Below are 18,034 nucleotides of genomic sequence, written 5' to 3'. Positions count from 1 at the left end.
TAGATGGATAGATAGACAGATAGATAGATAGATAGATAGATAGATAGATAGATAGATAGATAGATAGATAGATGGATAGATAGATAGAAGGATGGATGGATAGATAGAGAGAGAGATAGAAGGATGGATGGATGGATAGATAGATAGATAGATAGATAGATAGATAGATAGATAGATAGATAGATAGATAGATAGAAGGATGGATGGATAGATAGATAGATAGATAGATAGATAGATAGATAGATAGATAGATAGAGAAAGATAGAAGGATGGATGGATGGATGGATGGATGGATGGATGGATGGATGGATGGATAGATAGATAGATAGATGGATGGATAGACGGACGGACAGACAGACAGACAGACAGACAGACAGACAGACAGATAGATAGATAGATAGATAGATAGACACATAGATAGAGAAAGATAAATAGACACAGATAGACAGACAGATAGATACATTTAAACATAGCAATGATTGTTTTTCTTGTTTGTTTTACCAATGGGAGCCAGTAGAAAATGAATTCCAGTCTGAAGATAGAAATAAATCTTTGACATTTGTGTACAAAACCCAGGGACACCATTAGAATGAAAAGAGAAGGATTTCATCATAATTCAATTCAACTCAACAAGCATTCAATATATGCCTACTAAGTGTAGAACCATAAACACTAAAGAAGGTTATCAATATCTTCTCTACTTAATTGAACTGGGCTATTGTGAGAATGAAAGAATAGTCATGAAAGTGTTTCTCAAAGCTATTTGGGCTAAATAATTCTGAATTAGAACGATACATGTCAGAGCTGAGAGGAACCTCAAAGATCCTCTGTTCTAACCACCCTCATTTTACAGAAGAGATTGCCAAAAGTAGAATCCTTCCTTAGCCAGCTGTGTGGTCCTAGATAAGTCACTTCCCTTACCTCAATTTTCTCATCTATAAAATGAGGATAATGTTAGTATCAACTTTAGAGGGTTGTTGCGAAGATCCAATGGGATAATAATTGTGAAGTGCTTGGTGAACCTTAAAACACTACATAAATATTGGATCATTTTTTTCTTTCCTTTTTTGGGCCTTGTATCTAACAATGAAGTCTCTGGCTCAAAATTAAAGTTTAGTTACTTTTCTCCCACATAATTTCAAATTGTTTTCCATACTGTCTGGAGTAATTAATAATATCTTTACCAACAATGTATGAGTATGCCTTGTCTTCCCCATAACTCCTCTATCCTTGACAAATTTTCACTTTTTGATGTCTTTGCCATTTGGTGAGATGTCTGAAGTATGAGTGTTGTTTGTACTTCTGTTGTTGATAGCGTTTTGGAACAATCTTCAATACGGTTGCGGATTATTTCTAATTCTCCTTTTGAAAACTGATCCTACCCTTTGACCACTTCTCTATTTTGACCATGGGATAATTGAGGGCTCTGTCAAGAAGGTACGAGTTTTGACAAATCTACCAATCAAGAAAGGCCTCAGGTTTGGACGGCATTTTTGGCATCTGAGGGCCAGCCCATCTTAAGTCTAGAAAGACTCATTACCAAGTTGAGTAGAAGGGGATCAAATTTTTTTAGACCCAGTAGATCTTGAAGGCCATCTTCTAAGTTAGAGGATCTGTAATTTGAACTAATAAAAAGAGCAACCATTCTAAAAACATCAAAGATCCCTAAAGTATTGGAGTAAATATTATATGCAAGAATGGTACTGTGGGGAAGATGAATTCTACAACAGGGTACATGCCTGCAGGAAGTTTATAATCCAGCTGAGGAGAAAAAATATAGACAGAAAAAGATGATTTTTTGCCAACTGACAAGTGTGTCATATAAGTGAGTGCCATCACCATCCAAGTAATATAATCCCTTTGATGGCAAGGACTATTTCATTTTTGTCTTTGTATCTTGAGTGCCAAGAATAATGCCTAGCACATTAATGCTTAATAAACTCTTGTTTGACTGAGTTGAAAAACAATGCAAGTTCCTCATGGAGTAAATCTAGGACTTCCTAGAGAAGGTGGGACTTGAATTGGTACCTGAAATAATGATAACTCCATGATACTGGTAGTATAATAACTTACGTTTAACCATAGAATGTTATGCCATCACAGATGAATCAAAGGAGATATTTTAAGGCAAGAGTAGCAACAAGCACATGGCTAAGGCAGAGAAACAGTGGGTGTTAGAATGCAGAGGGCAGTGTGGCATCTTAGAAAGGGTTATAGGATCTGAGTCAACTCAACTCAATCAACATTTATTAAGCCCCTAACATACCAAACAATTGAGGATAAGAAGACAGAAACAAAAACTTTCTGTCCTCAAAGAGCTTGTTCTTTTTGGGCAAAGGGAGGGGGGCAACATGTACACAAATCAATAAATATGTATTATATGCAAAGCAAATGCAAAGTAATATTGGTGGGAGGGATTCAGGTAGGAAGAGAGTACTAATAATGGGGGGGAGGGGGATGAGAACAAATCTAGTGGAGGAAATGGCCTATAAATTGAGCCTTAAAGGGAACTAGGAATTCCAGGGGGCAGAAGCAAGGAGTTAAATCATCCAAGACAAAAGGGACAGCCTGTACAGAGACACACAGGTAGGAGAGAGAATGTTGTGTATAGAGAAAAGCATGGAGATGTGTTTGAATAGTATGTCGGGTGTATATGAAGGAATAATGTGGAAAATAGTTGGACCCATAATGTTTTCAGTCATTTCTTCAGTCATGACTGACTCTTTGTGACCCTATTTGGGTTTTCTTGGCAAAGATAGTGCAAGGGTTTGCCATTTGCCATTTTGCTATTTCCTTCTCCAAGTTTTATGCAATACCCATAATATAATGGATGCCAAACAGAAGTATTTGTATTTTATCCAAGAGGCAAGAGAGAGCTACTAAAGCTTCTTCAGCTGGTAAAAGACATGGTTAGGTTTGTGCATTAATTAGTCAACATTAGTCAAGAGAGAAGTGGGTTTGAAACCTGTCTCTTTCTCTTTGTTGATATAGGATCTCATACAGATTTCTTTGCCTCTCTTTCTTTGTCTAGACAATGGGAATTAAGGCAATATTGCTTTGTTTCAAGAATTGAATGGTATGATGTCAGTAAAGTCCTTTGTAAAACTCGTGACTCTGAATTTGAAAATATGCCCAAAGGGCTATAAAATTGTGCATACTGTTTGATCCATCTAGGTCTATACCCCCAGAGAAATCCAAAAAAGAAAAGGGAAAAGGACCTATTTATACAAAAATATTTATAGCACATCTTTTTTGTGGTGGCTAAGAATTGGAAATCTAAGGGAAGCCCATCAATTGGAGAATGGCTAAGTTGTAGCATATGATTATGACAGAATATTATTGTGCCATAAAAACTGATAAGTAGGACAATTTCAGAAAAACCTGTAAAGACTTACATGAACTGAAGCAAAATGAAGTGAGCAGAACCAGGACAATGCTGTACACAGTACCAGCAATATTATACAATCAAGAACTGTAGTTGACTTAGTCCTTTCAGCAATACAATGTTCCAAGACAGTCCCAGAGGACTCATGATAAAACATCTTATGTGCCTCCAGAGAAAGAACTGATATTATCTGAATACAAACTGAAGCATACTATTTTTTCCTTCCTCCCTCACTTCCTTCCTTCCTTCCTTCCTTCCTTCTTTCCTTCTTTCCTTCCTTTCTTTCTTCATTCCAGTCTTCTTGTACAAAATGACTAATATTGGAAATGTTTTATATGGGGATGGAATTTGGAACTCAATACTTTAAAAAAAAAAAACAATGGGGGTGGCTAGGTGGCACAGTGAATAGAGCACCAGCCCTGGAGTCAGGAGGACCTGAGTTCAAATATGACCTCAGATATTTAAAACTTACTAGGCATGTGACCTTGGGCAAGTCACTTAACCACAATTGCCCTGCCCTCCCCCCTCCAAAAATTTTAAAATAAAATAATTTAAAAAACAATATTAAAAATTGTTTTGACCTGTAATTGGGGGGAAAATATTTAAAAAGAAACCTTCTGGTTCTGTATAAATGTCAGGTATTTTTAGGTGTTTATCACCATCAACCAACAACTTGGACTCTGATCACCACCACCTTCCATCTCTCTCTTCCATGACAAACCAAGGGACTTGAAGGTTGGTAGTCCCATCTGGGTGTCGTTGAAATCTTAGAGACATCTTCCAGTGGAATTTTTGGAAGTCTTGATGCATTTCCTTTATTATATGCTACTTTTCAACCTATCCTAGCCCCAACAAATTGGAATAGTTCAGATCTTATTTTTTTTTAATCCTTCATTTACCGATGCAACTACCCTCACTAGCTTTCCACAGATATATTAGCAAATAGTAATTAAAGAGATTTCCAACTTAACATGGCAAATCTCATTGAATTTACAAATTTGTGTCTAGAAAATGAACTATCACAAAGACTTCCTATTCCTCTTTTCCCCCTTCATATTACTCCCAAACTGACTCCCCAAGTTCACTTTTCATGTAAAAACAAAAATAAAACCTTATACAATCAGTAAAGTATTCAAATCTCATAATAAATAATTGCCCCATGACAAAGTGAAATTGTTCTCCGAAGCATGTTCCTCAACAGCACCATTTTTTTTTACAGACTAAATAAAAGGACCAGATGTTAACACACTTCTGCCAAAACTGCACTGAGCCCAGAGCTGTGAAGCCCATGCTGAAGGAGAGACGTCACTGCAGCGGGCACAGCCCTAGCCCAGCCCAGAGAAGTAAACACAGGAAACAAAGAGACAACGGGCATGTCCATAGGACACACGCTCCATCCATTGATGTCTTTGCCTAAATTGAAGGCTTCTGAAGACGGTGTTGCCAATAGATAGCCCTGGCTGCTTTTTAAAAGTTCATTCTACTCTTGGTCAGCTTTTCTTCTTACATAAATGTCTGCAAATATAGCAAGTGTTATTCTCTGAGGGGTCAGGGGGATGCAGAAAGGACAAGTAAGGTAACTCTACAGTGGAAGTTTGCAGTCTTTCTGGTGCTGGAGACCCCTTTGACAATCCTCTGAAGTCTATGGACACTTTTTACACACCAATGTTTATAAATGCATAAATGGGGATACAGAAGAATGGGGCTTATGCATCTTTTTCAATTACTCTTTTCTTCTCTTCCTTCCTTCCTTCCTTCCTTCCTTCCTTCCTTCCTTCCTTCCTTCCTTCCTTCCTTCCTTCCTTCCTCTTTCCTTTCCTCCTCTTCCCTCTTCCCTCTCTCCTTTCCTTTCCTTTCTTTTCTTCCTTCCTTCTTTTCCTTTATTTTTTCTTCCTCCATTCCTTAATCCCTCCTTCCTTTCCTTACTTTCTCTTTCTTCTTTTCTCCTCCCACCATTTATTCCTTCCTTCCTTTCTCTTTCTTCCTTCTTTCCTCCTTTCCTTCCTTCCTCCTCCCCTAAATTCCTACATTCCTTTACCCATCTATCCCTTCTTTCTTCTATCTCACCTTCTCCTTTCTTTTTTCCTTTCCTCCCTTCTTCCCTTCCTCCTCCTTCCTTCCTTTCTTTCTTCCACCCCTTCCTCATTCCTTTCTATCTTAATTTCTTTCCTTCCTTCTTTCTTTCTTTTCCTTCTTTTTTCCTTCCTTTCTTTTTTTGTGTCTTCCTTTTTGTAAAACCCTTCACAGAATGAATTGGAAATTGCCTTTGCAGTGCAGATACATGAAGAGAATGCTCACTAAAACATATAACATGAAATTTATTATATTGTAACTGTATGGTCATTATGTAATAGATTTAGAACTTTAAGGAAATTCAGAGATTATATAGGAGGAAAAAAACAGCAGCTCTATTTTATAGATGAGTTTAGTGGGATTAAGTGAATTTACCCAGTATCACACAGGTAGTAATCATTAAAAGATGGGTTTGAATCCAGGCCCTTGGGCTCCAGATTGAATGTTTTGTTTTGTTTTCCATCATTCCATATTCAAGTGGACTTGTGGCTTGACCTACGTACAAGAAGTGTAGTAAAATACACCGTTGAAGAAAGGTGTAATAAGAATAGGAGGTGTTCAAGAAAATTTGAATGCTGCAGGGATGTTCATTAAATACTAAAAACCTTAGAGAAGAAAAAATCTCCTAAACCAGATGGATTTACAATTGGATTTTGTCATTCAAAGAAAAATTAAACTGTTCATAACACTAGGAAAGGAAGGTACCATTCCAATCTTCTCCTATGAAAAAATATTATTTTGATACCTAAGCCAAGGACAGACAAGTCAGAAAAAGAAAACATAGAGCAACACGGTAATTAATATTGACATAAGACCTTTTTAAATAAAACATTAGTGAAAAGACTACAACAACTTATTAGAAATATTATGTACTATGGCTAGATTGAATCTATACCAAGAATGGAGGTTTGGTTTAACAAAAAGACTCTAAATATAATAACCTATACTATAATATAAATAACAAAAACCAATTATTATGCAAATAGAGGTTGAAAATAAACTCCAAAACTATTAAAATTAGAATTAAAATACTAGAAAGCATAAGAATACATGGATTTTCCCTTAATTCAATAAGGGATATCCATGTAAAACCAAAAGCAAACATTTTATGTAATGAAAAAAAGCTAGAGGTCTTCCAGTAATAATAGGGCTAAAGCAAGGACACTTATTATCACTACTATTTAACATGGTACTACAAATATTGGCTAAAACATTAAGAGAAAAAAAGAGAAATTAAGAGAATAATCATAATATAAAGGAAGCAAAATTATCACTTTTTGAAGATGAGATGATATTTTACTTAGAAAAAAATGAAGTCAACCTGTAAATTAATTGGAAAATAAATGCAGCAAAATGCAGGATATAACATAAATCAGAAGCATTTGTTTATAATGTACAAAAACCCAGTACAAAGACCTAGAAAGAAAAATTTCATTGAAAATAGCTATAGAAAGATTAAAGAATTTGGGGGAGTATATACTAAGATAATAGGACCTGTATGACCCCAACCATAGAATATTCTTTTTTTCTCTTTTTTTATTTTTAAGTTTTTAAATTAAATTGTATGTTTATTTTTAATTCACATCATTCATTTCCACAAGATTTTGAGTTACAAATTTTCTCCCCATCTTTGCCCTACCCACTACCCCAAAACAGCGATCCCACTGAACACCCCCTACCCCAATCTACTCTCTCCTATGTCCTCCCTAATCCCTGCTCTGACTTTCCTTTAGGGCAAGATGGATCTCTATGCCCCAGTGCCTGTACATCTTATTTCCCAGTTGCATGTAAAAAAAACATTAATATGTATATTTTTTAAACATTTGATTTTAAAACTTCAAATTCCAGATTCTTTCCCTTCCTTCATCATCACCCACCCTTGCTGGGAAGATAAGCAATTCAATATAGGTTGTACATGTGAAGCTATGTAAAACATTTCCATAGTGGATATATTATAAAAGACTGACTATATTTCCCTCCATACTATCCTGCTCCCAACTTGTTCTATTCTTTACTTTGACCCTGTCTCTTTTCAAAAGTGTGTGCTTCCAACTTCCTTCCCCCCCCCAGCCTGTCCTCCCCTCCATCATCTGCCCTTTTATTCCTTCCCCCCTATTCTCCTATAGGGTGAGTTACCCTAATTAGTGTGTATGTCATTCCCTCCTCAAGCCAAATTCAATGAGATTAAGGTTGTCTCATTCCCTTTTGCCTTCCTGTTTTTCCCCTCCATTGTAACAGTTTTTCCTTGACTCTTCTATATGAAATAATTTACCCTATTATGTCTCTCCCCATCTCGTCTCATTATATTCCTCTCTCACCTCTCAATTTTACCTTTTAAGTATCATCTCTTCCTATTCAATTGGTTCTGTTCCCTCCATATATGTATGTCTGTAGACATATATACACATGCTCACATATTCATATGCCCATATACCCTCCTATATATATATATATATATATACATATACGTATGTATACATATATAAACACATGTTTCTATTCCCTTCAACTATTCTCATGCTGAGAATATTTTCATAAGTAACAATTATTGTTTTTCCATGTAGGAATGTAAATAGTTCAACTTTGATAATTTCCTTATGATTTCTTTTCCTGTTTACCTTCTCATGCTTCTCTTGCTTCTTGTATCTGAATGTCAAATTTTCTATTCAACTCTGGTTTTTTCATCATCAATGCTTGAAAGTCCTCTATTCCACTGAATGACCATATTTTCCCCTGAAACATGATACTCAGTTTTGCTGGGTAGGTGATTCTTGGTTTTAATCCCAGCTCCTTTGAACTCCAGAATATCATATTCCAAGCCATTAAATCCCTCAGTGTAGAAGCTTCCAGAGCCTGTGTTATCCTGATCGTGTTTCCATAATATTCAAATTGTTTCTTCCTGCCTGCTTGTTATATTTTCTCCTTGATCTGGGAACTCTGGAACCTGGCTATAATATTCCTAGGAGTTTTATTTTTGGGATCTTTTTCAAGAGGTGATCAGTGGATTCTTTCAACCTCTATTTTGCCTTCTGGTTCTAAAACATCAGGGTAATTTTCTTTGAGAATTTCTTGAAGAATGATTTCTAGGTTCCTTTTTTATCATGGCTTTCAGGTAGTCTGATAATTTTTTAATTATCTCTCCTGGCTCTATTTTCCAGGTCAGTGGTTTTTCCAATGAGATATTTCACATTGTCTTCTATTTTTTCATTTGTTTGGATCTGTTTAATAGTATCTTGATTTCTCATAAAGTCACTATCTTCCATTTGCTCCAGTCTAATTCTGAAGGAGTTATTCTCTTCTGTGAGCCTTTAAGATTCTTTTTCCATATGGCAAATTTGGCTTTTTAAGGCATTCTTCTCCTCCTTGGCTTTTTGAGTCTCTTTTGCCATTTGAGTTAGTCTATTTTTAAGGTGTTATTTTCTTAAGTCAGGTTGTTGACTCTCTTTTCATGATTTTCTTGCATCATTCTCATTTCTCTTCCCAATATAAAATATTCTGTAGAAATAAAGACAGACCTAAATAATCAGAGGAATATTCATTGCTAATGGTTAAGTTGAGCCAGGGTTTGTTCCCTGAGTGAGACTGGATTAGCTTAAATCCCTGGTTGCAACCAAGGAGGATCATTTTTTCTAAGTTCTGACTCTTTGAAGAAGGCAGATTTCCATGTCTACTCCTTTGTGTGCCTTGTCACCGGGAGATCCAGAGTCTCTGATCTTTAAATTTCTTTATCTTTGAAGAAACTAGCTGAATTACTGAAGGACACAGGAAGACTAAGTATTGAGAACTGGTGAGGAGGTTATTTGTAGGAGAATGTTTTTTAAAGGGCCCTAACATTTGTGTAAACATATATGTATATATATTTATTATATATAATATATATGTGCTTATATAATATATATGTACACATATAAGTATGTATACATACACACACTTATTTTATATATTGTGAGTGTTGGGGTGACAGAGGAATGGAGAGGGGGTTTGGCAGACAAAGACAGACAGAGAGGCTAGACACAGTGTTTTTAAGAGACAGAATGGATTACAATGTTGGGTTTAGCCTTAGAAAGACCTACAACTCAAATTCTATCCCCAAAAGTTTTTAATTGTGTGATTCTGAGTAAGTGAACATTTAATGTCAATGTGATTCAAGTAACTCCATAGGATTCTACTGATAATCATAGATTTGCATTGATGGGAAAAATTCTTGCACTGGGAGTCTCACTTGGTTGGGGGGGGGGGGGGAAGGAATCACAGATTCTTCAAAAATGGCATATGGCCATTCAACAAGTATTTGAACTTTTTGTTATTTTGTACTTGGAATCAAGAGAGACATTGGTTCAAATGAAATGATGTATATAAAGAACACTTAAAGAATTATAAAAAGTTTAGCTATTTTTTCCTTTGGAAGGTATTATCCTAGATGCACTATGATTGTATGAATATACAAAGTATCTTAATTATCGTTTTTGTTATCAGTTGTTATTGTTGTTCAATTATTTCTTAATATGTCCAATTCTTCATGCCACAATCTGGACTTTTCTTGGCAAAGATACTGGAATAGATTGCTACTTCCTTCTCAAGCTCATTTTACAGATGAGGAAACTGAGGGAAACAAGGGTAAGTGGCTTTCCCAGAGTCACACAGCTAGTGTCTGAGACCAGATTTGAACTCAGGAAGATGAGTCTTCCTGACTCTAGGCTCAGCACTCTATCCACTGTGCTATCTAACTATCCAATGCATATGTTTTCTATACTCTACTTCCTAGAAATCCTGAAGAAACATCTTTTGGGAAACAACTCAATCCAGCAATTAATAAGCAGTCAGTCAACAAACATTTATTTATTAAGCACTTACTATGTTGCCAAGCATTGTGCTAACCTCTGGGAACACATATGTGAGTTTACATATATATGTATATGTATATAATGCATACAATGCACATATACACACTGTATGTGTGTATAAACATATGCTTATATATAAACACATACATGTATAAATACACATGTGCACATGCACACACATGCACACATAGTAAGTATTGCATAAATGTCAGAAATGATGATGATGATGATGATGATGATGGGGTCATGTGTCCCAGGGTTTTTCCTCTATATCAACTTTATAATCCAGCCTTTCCTTCTCTTTAAAATAAGGGAGCTGAACTAGATCATAATTTAGGTCTCTTCCAATCTATGAAATGGCAAGTTAACTATCCCTTTGTTTCCTAAATAACCTTCCTTCCTTCCATAACAATGAAGGGGCAATGAATCAATCAATCACTTAGTCCAGAATCACTAGATAAATAAGGTAAATAAATACTTCTATTGAATCAAATCAGTATATTCCATATGAAAACTCCTAAATCAACTTGGAAGGAGTGAAAGCACTGGTGGTGAAATGAAATGATGCTGTCCCAGAAATACCGCCACACTCTGTAGGTCATTAGATGAAATAGTCAGCCAGTTTGGAACTGCAAGTGCAAGCAAGGTGAGATTTTTGTTGTTTTCTTTTTGGAGTTCAGTTTCCCAGGCTCAGGCTAAATTGAAAATATCTGAAGGATTGATCTCCTTTGAACCCTGATAATTCACAGAGGTGCTGAGTCACATAGGTTTTGTGCCTACTGGCTTGGAGACAATCAGAGGCTGAGTCTTGGTTATATATTCTGGAAGGTTAGCATTTTGCTTTTGGGATTCACTCATGAGAAGAATCTTTTGATTTCCTGGTTGAGACTCTGAGTAATCATATGTTCAGAGCTCCCTGACTGCTTAGATATCTGTGTTCCCTCGATCCAGTGATGTATATAAAGTGTATAGTAATATTGTTATGCTCAGACAGCTGGCAGCTGGAGCCCTGTCTGTTGATCTTTGTGCTAATTTCTCTGCTTATATTTTCTACTTGTCTGTCTTTCTTGTATACTCACTTCTTTATTAAAGTAAGATCATTAACCCCTTTAAAGCTATCTTTCCTTTAGCAAAGCAGATCAAAGAACCTGTGCCAGCAGGTCATGATGGGTGTGCTAGGGTGCTTGTTAATACAAGAACCTAGGCATTTAAGATTCTGCCCAGCCCAGTGGAAGCAGTTCCAGCCCAGCCCCTGAGAAAGATTTGCTCAAGAGGTGGGGGGAGTAGGGGAGGAGATGAGGGGAAAAAGAGAATGACCTTATGAATTTTAAAATGTCAGAGGATTTTGTTCTGTCCACAGGCATCAAACAGGGTACCTATAATAACAGTTGCTGATGGTAGTGTCTACATTGGGAACCAAGGACAAACCAAACACACAAGGAAAGGTCACTTCAAGCTTCTATAAGGAACTGAGCAGAAAGCTACATTATACTCATAGAGAGCTTCAGAAGGGCCCACAAAAGGAAGAAAATTACTTTAGGTAACCAGGAGCATCCAGTTAGACTTTTGCCATATATCTTCTTTAACTTCAAGTACACTTTCCACTGGACTCTATATGTATTTGTTGGATAATGTGTCTTTGATTTGGAATTATGTTTGTACCAGCTGGTCTTACTATACCACTTGAATAAACCACTTGTTCCTAAAAGCTAATTAGGGGCAGCTAGGCGGCACAGTGGATAGTGCACTGGACTTGGAATCAAGACTCATCTTCCTGAGTACAAATATAGCCTCAGACATTTACTAGCTATGTGACCCTGGGCAAGTCACTTAACCCTTTTGCCTCAGTTTCATCATCTGTAAAATGAGCTGGAGAAGGAAATTGTAAACTACTCAAGTATCTTTGCCAAGAAAACCCCAAATGGGTTCATGAAGAGTTGGATACCACTGAAAGGACTGAACAAAAACAAAAGCTAAGTAAGTCTGAATGGCTAATTGCTTATCATTGATAATATGGGTGGACATTAATAAGGGACCATAATACTTTAGCTTATGAACTTTAGCTAAAGAAACCCAGCCTCTCAGAGTTACCTCTAGGTCTCAATAAGGAGAAATAGATAGCCAAGCTCTGGGCAACCAACTGGCTGGTGCTATTGAGGGCTGAGAGAATGAACCCAGAGCCACATTTCAACTATTCAAACACTATATCATGAGTCCCCTAAGTCTTATCTTGTCCAGGCTAAGCATTTCCATTTCATTAAACTGGCTTCCATATGGCATGGAACCTAACCCCATTGCTGTCCAAGCCATCTCTTCTCTGGATGCTCTCAGTTTGTCAATATCCCTCCTTGAATGTGATATTAAAACCTCACCACAATAATCCAGATTTGATCTCACAAAGGCAGCATAGCTCACTTCCAATCCAAATCTTTATACTTTATCCCTCCCCCCAAAAAGAGCATTATTATAAATAATTCACTTTTTGATAATATTTTAATGTTTATGAAGTACTTTCTTCACAAGAGCCCTGAAAAGAAAGTTATGCAAGTATTTTGATCATCCTGTTATAAATGTGGAAACTGACATCCAGCTGTGACCACAGCCAAACAAGTCATACATTTCAGGGCTCAAACCCAGCTCTTCTTTCTTAAAGCCCACCTTGCCTCTGACATAGTATAATGTCCTAAAGCAAATGCCAAGGGCCAAACTATCTTGCACATTAACCTTGCTCAGCAAATGTGTGCCAGATGAATGAGACTCAAAACTCTCCCTACAGATTGGGAATAAGTTGCATGAAAATGATCAGGGAGGTAAAAGCAAGAAACATAGAAAGGTAAACAGGAAAGAGAAATCATAAGGGATTCAATAAGATGGAACTGTTTATATTCCTACATGGGAAAATAATTTTTAGAACTCCTAAAATCTTTCTCATTATTAGGGCAGTAAGAAGGAGTATACATAGATAGAAACAAAGGTGTGAATTGAATGTGATGGTATGATTACCTAAAAAAAAAATAATGGATGAGAAAAATAATGCACTGAGAGAATTGGAAAGGGAAATGTAGAAGGGAATAAATTATCTGCCATAAAAGAGGCCTGAAAAAGATTTTACAGTGGAAGGGGAAATGGGAGAATCAGGGAGGGGAGCACATGTACTCCTATCAGAATTGACTCAAAGAGAAAATAATATACACACTCAATTGGGTGTATAAATATATCTTACCATATGGGAAAGTAGGAAGGGAGGGAGATAAGAGAAGTTGGGTGGGGAGTTGATAGAAGAGAGGACAGTTTGGAGGAGGTAAAAATCAGAAGCAAAACACTTTTGAGAATGGACAGGATAAAAAGAGAGAGAGAGTAGGATAAACAGAGTGAAAATAGGATGGAAGGAGATACTTAGTTGGCAATCATTACTGCAAAAAAATATATAGTAAGTTTCTCTGGAAAAGACTTCATTTCTCAAACATAGAAGAATGAAGCAAATTTATAGAAATGAGTCATTACTCAACTGATAAATGGTCAAAGGATACAAACAGGCAATTTAAAGTAAAAGAAATCAAAGCTGTCTATACTCATGAAAAAAAAGCTTTATATAATTATTGATTAGAAAAATGTAAATTAAAATAACTCTGAACTACTACCTCATACCCATAAGTTTGGTTAACATGACAGAAAAGGAAAATGACAAATGTTGGGGGAGATTTAGAAAAATTAAAACACTAATGGATTATTGGTGAAGTTGCATACTGATTCAACTCTTCTCAAGTACAATTTGGAACTATGCCTAAAGGACTATAAAACCAAGCATACCCTTTGACCAAGTATTATCTCTAGTAAATCTGTTTCCCAATGAGATTAAAAAACAAAAAGGAAAAGGATCTATGTGTACAAAAACATTATTTATAGAAACTTTTTTAATGGTGGCAAAGAATTAGGAATTGCGAGGATTTCGTCAATTGGAGAATGGCTCAACAAGTTGTATATGATTGTGGTGGAATACTATTGTGCTTTAAGAAATGATGAACAGGATGCTCTCAGAAAAACATGTGAAGACTTACATGAACTGAGACAAAGTGAAAAGAGCAGAATCAAGAGAATATTGTATACAGAAACACAATATTATATGATAATCTACTATGAATAACTTATCTATTCTCAGCAATACAATGATCCAAGCCAATTCTGTAGGACTTATGATGGAAGGTCCACATCCAAAAAAAGAACTGGTAGAGCCTGAATTCAGATAAAAAATATATTTCTTTACTTCATGTTTCTTGGTTTGTTTGTTTTTGGTCTGTGTTTTCTTTCACAGAATGACTTACGTGGAAATGTGTATTGCATGACTACATATATATAACCTATGTCGAATTTCTTGCCTTCTCAATGAGGGGGGAGAAAGGAGGGAGGGAAGAAGGGAGAGATTTTGGAACACAAAATTTGAAGAAAAAAAAGTATGTTAAAATTATTTTTACATGTAATTGGGAAAAAAAATTTTAAATATTAAATAAAAATGGTCAGGGAGGAGTTAGAGTTAATGTTGACTGGTATAATTAAAAATTAATAAATAAATGAAAAAGAAGTATTAAACATTTACTATCTGCCAAGCATTGTGCTAAGTGCTGGGTGTATATATAAAGAAAAGAAAGACAGTCCCTGCCTTTGAGGAGTTCACTTTTTTTTTTAAAAAGGAGAAAAAGTCATGTAGCACACTTCAGCTGCTAGTCAGATAGAAAGACCCAGTTGTCTTTAGGGTACAGTGGTGCAGGATTCAGTAATGGGTCTCTTTTAATGTTACTTTTTTAAAAATAAAACTTTTATCTGTTGCTGGTATTGAATTATTTGACAGTGCCAAAGATTTTAGTGGTCCTTTTGGGGTTTTTAGTATCTATAACTGTTAAAGAAATGAGGACTGTAGCACATGCAGAAAACTGTTTCCAGGTCCCAACTCCACCATGATCACTCCCCTGGTTAATGACTGAAGAAGTCTGGATGGGAGCTGCTATTCTTTGGAGTCCTGGGTTTAGTTTCCTAATAATGGCAGTTGGACTGGAGTTGTTGTCATTGATGATGGTAGGGATATTGAGCCCCTTCTCAAGGGTTGATGGCAGCAGGAGATGGGCTATTGGGCACAGGGTCCTAGATGGACTCTACTGGGAACTGAGGAGTTATCTTGATTGATGTGAGAGTGGTTCATGCTGGTATATGCTGCCCTCTGTTTCTCTCTGAGGCTACCGGGCTTCTTCAGCTAGCCTAGATTGCCTTATAGAAACCTTGTGGAAGGTTTCAGGAATAAAACAAATATGTGCTAAGTAAATACAAGACAATCTGGAGAAGGGGAGAGGCAGGAGAAGCTAGAAGGATGGGTAGACTCCAAACAGGAAAAGAGGAAGGAGGAGGGATTCCCTTAAGGATATCACCTTTTACATAGCAAGTATCTGTTTCAGAAAAACCTAGCTAACTAGCCCTCTGGTCTATGGAAATTGATTGCATCTTTCCATTTCATTCATGTCACTGTTGCTACAGCAACCACTATAGGAAGCTCTGGAGAGGGAGAGGTGGTTTGACTTTCCCCTAGAGCAAAATGTAAAGATGCCTGTAGAGAATAAGACTCATTTCCCCCACAACAAATTGTAAACCAGTCGAGGAGCTAGGAGGCATGGACTTTGGCCTGCACAGCTTGGGGGGGACACAAAATCTGGGAGTGCATTAATACACCCTCATTTCTCAGGTGCAGAACAAAAAAAAAAATTAAAACACTTCCTTCCACTCAGACTCAGAGGAGAGACAGGTTCTTGAGAACAAAGGTGTTTTTCTGTTGTAGAAAGAGACTCTTGCTTGCCATCTTTTGCCCTGATCCTCCATCCTCCTATCCCCTCCAGGCCGTGGGGGTGGTAAGGAGACTTGCCAGGCAGCCATCAGCCAGACCCAGGCGCACGGATGTCCCAGCTGCCAATCCACAAGGCAGAAGAGAGGAACACACATATGGAGGCAAACCCAGGGGATTATTAGTGGCACCGCTTTTGACATGTGAGCAGAAGATCAGCATATGGCCTGGAAGGCTCTCCAGGAATTTTATGGGGGCATTTCATGCGAGATGAGACAGGGCCATAGCAGGAAATCTGGATGAGGAGACTGATGGAGCTGAAGATGAATTTTGGAATCCATCTTCCTAGCAGGCCTGTCCAATATCAATCTGGCAGGGCAAGGCCTGCCCTTGGCAAAGCTGGCAAGCAGGTGGAGTCTTTCTTTGGCATCTTCTGCCCTCTTTTTCAGTCCCCTTTCCCTCTCTCCCAATATATCCCCCTCCCTCATCATCTTTCCTTAAAGCATTCATGCCCATAAGGCCTTGCTCTCAGCTGGCTGTCACTTAATACTCTGCTAAAATGTTAGCAGATATTGATTTACACTAGGAAGAGGCCACAAGATGTACTGGAAAGAACTTCACATCAGGGAAATGTGGGTTAAAATCAGACCTAGGATGTTTATTAGCTACATCACTCTGGGCAACTCACTTAGCCTCTCCTAAACTCAGTTTATTTATCTGCAGCATAAGAAACACAGCCTGTTGTCAGAGCCATAACCAGCAATTTTGGTACCGAAGGCAAGTAGTAGGAAATAGAGCCTAGGACAGGACCTTCAAATCAATCATGGAAGATGAGATCCTAAAAGACTTTTCTCCCTTTAGCTGGGAGAAAACAAAGACCCAAGACATGGGGAGCCCACTGCTCATGAAGCCACCATCCAGAGAAGAGATAACCTGGTCTGTATGCAGCGTAGGAATGGTGCCATCTGCTAGTTTTCCAGTTTAATTAATAATTCTTGCTAACTGGTGTCTACGCTACTGAATGAGTAAAAATGACGATAATGCATAAAGTAACCAGTTCTAAAATTTTTGCAACCTTTTAAAACATTATTTAAAATTCTTTTCACTGTCTAAATATCAGTTCCATGCAACAAAGCTTCAATTATCCCACCCTTGTTATGGCTCTTCATGCTGGGTTGTTGTGATGATCAAATGAAATAATGTATGTAAAGTGTTTTGCAAACCTTAAAGCCTTTGTGAATTTCAAATAACCTTTTTTATTGTTATTATTCCTTCTGCCAGGAGTATTTTCTTTCCACAGAGAACTCTTGAAGATTGAAAAGGTTGTTTTTGTTGCTTGCCCTTTGCTCTCAAAAGAGGAACATGACATCAAGGAGGTGATGCCATAATATGCAAGTGAATTGGATTTAAGTGAGGCAGGGCTGTGCAAAGTTACCAGCTTCACTTTCTCCTCCAGAGCCCTCAGGGTCCAGTGGCCAGATACAGATTAGGACAACTGGGCTTTCTGAAATGCAAACTTGGCTAGAACACTGGATTTGGAGTCAGGGAGACCCGAGTTCTAATCCTGTCTTGGCACTTTCTAGCTTGTTTTGACCCTGGGCAAGTTGCTTTAATTTCTGGCCTTCAGTTGCTTCTTTTATAAGATGGGGAGAAGATAGTACCTACCTACTGTGAGAATCAAATGAGATGATATTTGTAAAGCTTACAATGCTATATAAAGTGTGTTGCTATTGGTTTTTTTTTATTTTATTTTTAATTCATGGAATAAAATAAGTATTTCCATAACATGGAATAATGGTGATTGCACAGGAAACTGCAAATCTATTATGTACAACTTGCTATTCCTTTTAAATGAATAATCAAGTTATCTTGTTAATTTTTTTCCTTCCCCCACCTCCCTAGAGATGG

Source organism: Petaurus breviceps, unplaced genomic scaffold (genome assembly GCF_028583685.1).
Source record: "Petaurus breviceps papuanus isolate PSGF00001 unplaced genomic scaffold, PetGlider_PUasm1.0 90762, whole genome shotgun sequence".
Taxonomy (NCBI): Eukaryota; Metazoa; Chordata; class Mammalia; order Diprotodontia; family Petauridae; genus Petaurus; species Petaurus breviceps.
The sequence above is the reverse complement of the archived record's forward strand: the minus strand, read 5'-3'. Positions refer to the sequence as shown.